Source organism: Neltuma alba, unplaced genomic scaffold (genome assembly GCF_004799145.2).
Source record: "Neltuma alba isolate B1F8T4 unplaced genomic scaffold, ASM479914v2 tig00006172_pilon, whole genome shotgun sequence".
Classification (NCBI taxonomy): Eukaryota; Viridiplantae; Streptophyta; class Magnoliopsida; order Fabales; family Fabaceae; genus Neltuma; species Neltuma alba.
The window spans coordinates 52,950-62,492 of NW_021634372.1; the positions used below are offsets into that span (position 1 = coordinate 52,950).

At 33.9% G+C, this 9,543-nt stretch overlaps 1 long non-coding RNA gene across 9 annotated transcripts; it reads left to right on the top strand.

The window, feature by feature from the left end:
* The first annotated feature begins 532 nt into the window (after window positions 1–532).
* On the top strand, window positions 533–9,084 carry LOC114749772 (uncharacterized). Of its 9 annotated transcripts, none has more exons than XR_003740587.1 (3): window positions 533–582; window positions 2,008–2,107; window positions 8,887–9,084. It is a non-coding gene; the product is annotated as an uncharacterized LOC114749772 (long non-coding RNA). The 9 variants fall into 9 exon arrangements; XR_003740589.1 differs by having other exon boundaries at window positions 2,008–2,102; XR_003740588.1 differs by lacking the exon at window positions 8,887–9,084 and adding an exon at window positions 6,320–6,333.
* Window positions 9,085–9,543: the final 459 nt, after the last annotated feature.

The following is a 9,543-nucleotide window of genomic DNA, read 5'->3' on the forward strand; positions in this document are numbered from 1 at the left end:
TTCTAATTTCCTTCTTTTAAAAAATTACAAGAATCGCAAGAGGAGGAGCCAGACCACTTCTAAGGGTTTCCTCAATGCCTAAGGGTTTATTTCTCTGATGAAACCCCTTCACCATCATCTACTAGTCCAGCAAAGGTGCCTCCAGTCCTCCACTCCTACTCTTCTTCCATTTCTCCTCCTCAGATCAAATCGCGCCTGAATGTGCAGGTTTTGAGACTCAAAGTGTCAGCATTCTATTCGCGTTGTTGTGTCCATTCACATTCTTCAGTCTCCTCTTCAAAGTTTAGATTCTCTTCCGTTCTGTCAGCCTCCTCTATTTTCATCGTCAGCGTTCAGATTCATCACTGGGTAGCTTCTTGGCATTGTATTTCTTGTTTTCATCTTCTAGTTCAGATTCCCTTTTAGATTTCACTCTATTTGTGGGTTACTTTTTATTTCAAGGTTCAGATCTCCCTTCTAGTTTTGTTGAAAATATTTCTACTGGTACTAAGTGACTGCCTTTTAGTACTGCAGAGGATTAGCACTTCATTTGATTTGGTTGATTGGATTCTCTGTAATTCATTCTGGGAGATGGAAAATGAGGTACACATTTAGGCAAGCTTTAATGTATACTGGTCTTTGATATATATGCTTTTTTATTGGAATTTTATATTTGTTTTATATTTATTGTTGTATACAAACATCTGTAATTCCCAACCCTTATTCGTAACTTCTGTAAATTGGGCCTTTTTGCTTTCATTTGCTTTTTTTGGTTATTCGTTTTATATTTATTGTTGTATTATTGGAATTGGCTTCTATCTAAGAAAGCTCATTCTTCGAGCTATCAAAGTACAAACATCTGATTGTGTTGTTGCTTCCATATTACGTTCATCATAGTGGGTGGATGAGTGTTGTGTAATGGTGATGGCACAAGCATTTGGTTGCTCTTGACGTAAAACTCATGAAATGAGAATGTTGCAAGTTAATCATGTGTAAAGCATCCTAGTTTGTTTATTGTTTATTTGCATTATAGATTCAATTACCTAACTAAAAAATTCCCCCTCATGTAAAGCTGATATAGATTTCACTCTGATAGTTGCAATGCTTCAAGGCATTTGGTAACTTATGATGAGCCTGTCAGTGTAACATATAAATGAAGAGTATTGCCTGGATATGGACAAAACATACTGGAATACTATTAATCTAGCAAGCAGATGATGTATCAGACTCATCATGATTTAAAAGAAATTAAAAATACTTGTAGCAGGGGAATCTTCATTGAGAACCTCATGGGAACCAGTATATCGATACTAACATGTATCAATTGAATTCCAACACTAAACTTATACTTTTACAAAATTCTTTCAATATGCATACAGTTTCAACACTAAAACTTTAGCTCTTTAATTTATTATGGTTTATTAGCTTTAATGCTTTCTAATTTTTTCCTGATTGTATTATTAATTTTATATTGTTAGGATGTCATTTCATTAGGATGGTCAAAGATCCTATCAAATTAGAATCTGATTTTGAGTTATTACTACAACCCTAACCCCAACTATATGCATTGATCATTCCAAAGGAAATAAACAAGAGCTGAAATGTTAATCCCTCAGCAGATTACAACTTAAAAAGATTGCAAACATCTGATCCAAAATGCCTATAATTTCAGCCTCAAACATTATGAGCATTATTACCTGAAACAGCAAAACAGTTTTCTACTGATTGAGCATTCCATAACTATTATACAGATTTACATCACTTTTGCAATGCCATAATTGGGCAAGCTGACGATATGTATCTGTAGTTACAAGAGAACTTTTATCACTACCAGAATATTTTTCTATCAAACAGCTAGTCAGCATATTCAATAAAATACATGTAAAATCTATCATTACATGAGATGGGGACTTATGATGTGCGTATATATTGTCTATGTATAGAGTTACCAATTATTGAAATGCTTGGTTGCTTGGTGAATGCTTTTTTTTTTCTGGTTTTAATTTGTTGACCTGATTGTGTGTGTAGGGTTGGATTATAATAATTTGAGATACAGCAGCTCCTTTGATAGAGTTAGCTAGAGGTCTAGTGGCAACCCAAACACAAGTTGTAGAACTATTCAAGTAAGGTGACCATTTAACTTTTAGTTGGGTTGACGTATAATGTTTTGTTTTTTTTTAATCTAGCTTGATATATGTTGTTTGATTGTTGTTGGTAGGTAGTCTCAATACATTCCTATCTCTTACATTTTTCAAAATCTTTTTTAGTTTTTTTTTGTACTTCAAAGTTATCTGTTAATGATTGTTTAGCAAGTCTTGTCTTTGGTAGGAGTTGTCCTTAAATAAAACTTTTTAGTTTCTTCATATACAAATGTTGACATTTAACTTTGCTTATTCATATATGTGTCAGTGTGTGTGTGTACTTTTTTGCCATATATATTACTTGTCTTCTCCAATTCTTACATATTATTATTGCACACCTCTTTCTTAGAATGGAAGGCCCAGAAAATCGGAGATGGTTGTACAATAGAATAGATTCGTGTACTAAATGGGTTACAATAGAATTTGAGCAAAGTGTAGAGGAGTTTCTTACTTATGTAATGCAATCACCTTATTGCCAAAAATCAGGGAAGCTTAGGTGTCCATGTGTGAAATGTAGATGTAGGCGATATCTCATTCTCGATGAGGTGAAGACACATATTTATAAATATGGATTCATGCCAGACTATTATATATGGACTAGTCATGGTGAGAGAAGTATAGAATATCATTCACCCATGTCTCCAATACTAGGTGGACCACTTAGTGACCAATTAAGTCAATATGAGACCATGGTGATGGATGCAGCTGGGCCGAGTTTTAGGGATAACTATAATAAAGGTGTTGAAGAGATGACAAATCCTGATGCACAAGCATTTTATGACATGCTACGTGCTGCACAACAACCTTTATGGGAAGGTTGTGAAGATGAATCTCAACTTTTAGCAACGTTGCAGTTATTAAGTATTAAGGCAATGACTAACATATCACATCAAGGCTACAATTTAGTTTCCCAACTCATGAGGAGGACACAACCTAAAGACACTCCTATGCCTACATATTTGTACCAAACAAAAAAGTTAGCGTCAAAGTTAGGTCTTGAGTATAAGAAAATTGATTGTTGTGTGAATGGGTGCATGTTATACTATAAAGATTATAATAGTGCAACCCAATGTAAGTTTTGTTGTGAGGAAAGATATTCCTCCAAAAAGTGTCATGGAAGAAGAAAGAAAGTTCCAAGGAAGCAATTGTGGTTCTTACCTCTTATTCCAAGATTGCAAAGATTGTTTACTTCTCAAAAAACAGCAAAGGAAATGAGATGGCACTGAGAATCGTCGCAGTTCAAATGTACTTTGTCACCCATCTGATAGCCAAGCATGGAAGGTTTTGGATAGTACATATCCAAACTTTGCATATGATCCAAGAAATGTGAGGCTTGGGTTATGTGCTGATGGGTTTACACCATTTGGGCAATCTGGGAGACAATATTCTTGTTGGCCTGTGATAATGACCCCATATAATCTACCACCTGAGATGTGTATGACACGAAAATATATGTTCTTGACTTTGATCATCCTTGGTCCTCATAACCCTAAAGGAAAAATAGGTGTACTTACAACCATTGCTAGATGAATTGAAATTATTATGGGATGAAGGGGTGTCAACATATGATGCCTCATGGAGAAAAAACTTTTGTATGCGAGCTGCACTGTTATGGACAATCAATGACTTCCCTACCTATGGTATGTTGTCTGGTTGGATGACAATGGGGAGATTATCATGTCCTATATGCATGAAGAATTCAAAAGCATTCCAATTAAAGCATGGTAGAAAACCATCTTTCTTTGACTGTCATCGTCAATTCCTTCCTGATGATCATCAATTCAGGAGAGATAAGATCTCATTTTACAAGAATAGAGTTGAGAAGTCAATGCCTCCACCTCGATTAAGCAGAGAAGAAGTTTGGCAAAGAATACAAAATTTTCCAAAGGTGACTGAGTATGGAAAAACCATACCAATTGAATGCTATAAAAGCAGTCATCATTGGACAAAACAAAGCATATTTTGGGAATTGCCATATTGGAAAAATAATCTCATTCGACATAATCTAGATGTTATACACATTGAGAAAAATGTTTTTGAGAATTTGTTTCACACTGTCATGGACACAAAGGGAAAAACAAAAGATAATACACAAGCTCGAATAGACTTGAAAGAATATTGTCGACGGCAGGATGATGAACTTGTTGAGAGAAGAGGGAAAATGGTGAAACCAAGTGCAAAATATACTTTACATTTAGAACAAAAACGAGCAATTTGCTAGTAGGTCAAGAACTTGAAGCTCCCAGATGGATATGCATCTAATCTAGCCCGATGTGTTGACATGAAAGAAGCAAGATTGTATGGAATGAAGAGTCATGATTGTCATGTTTTTATGGAATGCTTGCTTCCCATTGCTTTTGCTACTTTGCCTGAAGTTGTCTTGAATCCTATAATAGAGCTTAGTCAATTCTTTAGACAACTTTGCTCTACTACATTGATGATAGATCAACTAGAGTTGTTAGAAAAAAATATTGTTGTGACATTGTGCAAGTTGGAGAAGGTCTTTCCCCCAGGGTTTTTTGACTGAATGGAGCATTTGCTTGTCTATCTTCCTTATGAAGCTAAGGTTGGAGGACTTGTCCACTATCGATGGATGTATCCATTTGAAAGGTAATGAAATCTATCTATTTAAATTGAGAGTAAATATATGATTAGTATAATAATAACTCTTGGGTTTCATTTCTTTTTATGTAGATTCCTCTATACCTTGAAACAAAAGGTCAAAAACAAAGCTCGGGTTGAAGCATCTATCTGTGAAGCTTACATAATTGAGGAGACCACAATATTTTGCTCACACTACTTTAGGCCAGGTGTTCCTCCAAGAATACCAAGACCTATAAGAAATAACGATGGTGGATAATTAGATTTGCAAGCAATTTCTATATTTAATTACCTAGGAAGACCATATGGGGAATGTAAAGGTCGTTGGTTGGAGGACGACGAAGCAAAAGTTGCCACAACATATGTTCTCATGAATTGTGATGAGGTGCAACCTTATATGAAGTAAGTAATACCAAAATTTGATAGATTAAACTTGATGCCAATTATATGCATGGTTAATGCATTATTTTCTATGCAGTGTTTTTGTACAAATATTAAAGGAAGAGAAGCCTCAGATTACAGACAATGAGATAGAATCTCAAATCAATCAACAATTTTCATCATGGTTTAAAGATCATGTAAGTAATATTTGTTTTATATGATACCTAAAACAAGCCTTATTTATCATGATATTCATTAATAATGTCATGTAGGTTCAAAACCCTACCAACAATATTGTGGATCCATTTTTGCACGACATTGCTTGGGGTCCAAAAAGAAGAGTCAGGACATGGCCTATGTACTTTGTCAATGGGTATAAGTTTCATACTGCTTCCTGGGCCCTTCGAAAGTCAACCACAAATAGTGGTGTGTGCGTTAAAGGAGCTGATTATGCACAATCAGAATAGGACTTTTATGGTATTCTACAAGAAATTATGGAGATTGAATATATGGGTCTTCCTGTGAAAAGACTAGTATTATTTAAATGTGAGTGGTTTGATCCAACACCAAATTATGGTACGAGGGTGCATGAACAATATGGGATTGTTGAAGTTCATGAATTACAAAGGTATAACGAGTATGACCTATTCATTTTTGCTCAACAAGCAATGCAGGTGTACTACACGCCTTATCCTTGTTGTCGTAAAAAGTCAAATTGGTTAGCTGTTGTTAACATCAAGGCCCGTGGCATAATTGACACTCCTGCATCTGAAACAAACGTAGAAGCATTTCAAGCAGATGGATTAGAAGTCATACTACCAATAATTGTTCATGATGATGAATTAAATAATGAAAGAGACTTTGAAATTCGCTATGAAGAAGTAGACATGTCGATTGATAACATGGTTTATGATGATGATGAAGAAGAAGAAGAAGATGATGATGATGATGATGATGATGATCAAGAAGAAGAAGAGGAACTTCAAGATGATGAAGAAACAGAAGATGGTGAGGAAGATTCTTATATGGATGAAGATGAAGATGATCTATAAATTATGGTTGACATTGCATTTGTTATTTAGTTTTCAGTTTGATTGATTGCATTAATTTCTTATTTATTTTTCATTTAGATTAGATTATAATTCTGTTAATTTCTAAAGAAGATTTAGTTCTTATTGATTTAGTTTTTATTCATTTATTTAATTTTAAATATGCAGATGGCAAGTCGTCAACTAAAGCGTGGTAGAGGGCAATGGAGTACTCCATCACCTACACAATTACCTCAGCAATTTCAAACTCTTTCGCTTCCTAATGTAGCTACTACATCTACTCCTGCTGTGTCTGAAACACCGATTAGACCTCTAAACATTCCTATACCATCATTATCAAATGCATCATCTCCAATTATGGCTGAATCAGTTAGCAGACCCTCGTTATCACCTACATCTCCTCAAATCCTATCACCTGGAACAGAAAACTCGCAACCCGCCACTCCACGGGGTATTCCATATAGTTTGTCACCATGGGGTCGTGATCCCTCAGATGGTAAAACATGGATATATCCTGACAAGAAAACGTAAGTCATCAAGTTTACATTATTTAATATCTTCATTTATTAGCTTAATTTTATTTTGCATTTTTAATCATTTATTTAAAATGATTATTAGGTTTAATCTTGCTATTGCAACCATGCGAAATATTCTTCTCGTAATTCAAGGAAAATTTGACCATCCATGTTGCAGTTGGAAAGTGACTCCCCCTGAGTATAAACAAATGTGGTTTGCTGAATGGGCGGTATATCTTATCTCTATTATTAAGGAAAATTGTGTCTGGACTTTTTTCACATTATGCTTTAGTTTTGATTTCCTTTGGTTCTCATTTATGCAGAAAAAATATAAGTGGCTGCCACAACATGAACAAAATATTAGGAGAAATTGGAATGCAAAATGTGCAGAAATCTTGAGAAATACAATGCATAATATCAGGCATGATCTATTTCAAAAAAAAATGTGAGGCCTGATTGGATTCCAGAAGAAGTAATGGCCGAGTTAGAAAAAATTTGGTTATCAGAAGATTACAAGGCCAAGTGTGAGATAGCTAAAGTCAATCAAGCTTCTTCTGTAGGAGGAACTCAACACAAAGGGGGTAGTATTCCTAATAGTGAGCATAAGAGGAGGCTGGTAAGAATTTATCTTTAAATACAATTATGGTTTATTTGTTGCATTATGTAATACATCTTTATAAATAACTGCAGACTTTAGAGTTGGGAAGAAATCCTACAAATTTTGAACTGTTTAAGAAGACACATTATAATAAGAAAACTAATGAATTTGTGGACCAGAGGTCGGCTTCAGTTTATGTAAGTATATTTTTCTTATGCATTTATCATATTGGATCATTGTGATTATGCTGATGGCCGGAGGCTTGACTAATTGTAGTGTGAGTCTTTATTTACTATGATTGCATTATTGAAATTGTGCTGATGGCTTGAGGCTTGATTAGTTCTACTGTGAGTCGTCATCAAATGTGCTTGTCATATTGGATTATTGAAATTGTGTTGATGGCTAGAGGTCTTTTTGAAGGCAAGCTACCTAAGGTGTGGCTTCCCTAGTTTTACATATTATGTCCAAAGATGCCCTCTAATCTATATTTTTGGGTAAGATAGATGGGTTTTTCTTCTAATTTTACCAAAACAGGAGGTTTTTTTTAAAGGAAAAATTAATCATTTTGGTCTATAAATTTAACTTGATTATTGACTAAACTTTAACTAAATCCATTAAATATTAATTTGATTGAAACTTTGACTAATTGTAACTTGGCTCTTGAAGCGTTTACTATTCGAATCTAATATATGAATAAAACAAGTTTGAAAACATATGCTATGAAATTACATTTTTGAATTAATTTTAAATAGCATTTTGATTAGAGAGAGAAATATTTTGGCCTAAAATTTGTAATTTAACAATCAATTAGTATTTTGGTATATGAGAATAAAATCTTGAAAACATAAGGAAGGTTTGTTTTGTACAATTTTTAGAGTATTTTTGTAGTGTTTTGTTCTTGCTTCTCCTTAAAAAAAGTATTTTTGCAATAGCATTCAACAATCTTAAATAAGATTATTGTATGATTTATATGCTTGTAATTTTTTTCAATGTAAATAATTAAAATGAGTGATATTTTAGAAAACCAAAGAGAGTAGTAAAGCAACAATATGTGCATGGCTTTCCAAGTTGGGGGACCCACACACTTCGTTTGTCTCTTTCAGACCCTACACCCCATTCTTTTCTATCTCTCTTTCTCAAAAAGCAAAACAGTGAAGCCGTGGCCTAAGTCTTTGAGTTAACCTCATGGTGGGATACTGATACGCATTCTTTTCTTTTTAATTGATGTGGGTCTCATTCATTGCCATGTACTACATTGACTCCTCTATACACTAGAGACTTTGCAATCTATTCTCCCCCAAAGTCTCATGGCTGCTTCTTTTTTAGCATTTTCTCAGAAATTTCCTCTGTCTTGACACTTTTAATTTTTATAGAAAATATTTTCGGAATTTTATTCCTTTTATTGGTATCATTGACTTTTTACATTTCAAAACAATTGGTCATTTGTTATTTTTATAGGTTAAAATTTAGAGTGACTTGATTGTTATGTTCCAATAATATGTGGGTATATGTTTTTGTAGGGGCTTTTCGTTACTCTTTTCTTCTTTACATTCTTTTCGAATATATATTCTGATTTATAATGCATCATTCAAACTTTGTTAAATGGAATCTTGCTTTTACAGCATGACTACATGAGGCGCAAGGCATCCACCATGAATTCTGATTCAAGTTCTCCAAGTGTGCAACAATCAAATGATCAAGAAGATATTAACATATGGTATGAGGTTGTAGGGGGTAAGAACAAGAAGGGCCGCATGTATGGGTTTGGATCTGAGGCTGAAGATATTAGTTCTTCCTCTTATGTAACTTCTTCTTCCATCAACAACACAGGGCTCCATCCAGATTTTGAGTCTGAATTGAACACGAGGATGCTACAACTTAGGCAAGAGAATGAAGAGATTTGCCAAGAGACTCAGGAGATTCGTCAAGAGAATCAAGATCTGAAACAAACAATATTATCTTGGTTGAAAGAACTTGAGAATAAAATATCTGGGGTCCTCTAACGAAGGAGATGCATGAAAAAACAGTTAGTTGTGTTTTCATTCCTTAATTAAGCTTCATTTCTGTGGTTTTAACCTTAATGTTCTTAAATTTATGACATTTTGTTGTATGGGATTATTTTTAAATTCCAAATTGTTTCTTATAAAAAAAATTGAACTATTTGCAATTTAAAAACTTTACTCATTATCATGAAATTTATTTCTTTCTAAACAATTTATAAAAAAAACATATTTTAAAAAATAACTGACAAAATTTTGTTGCAAATCAAAAAATAAGCA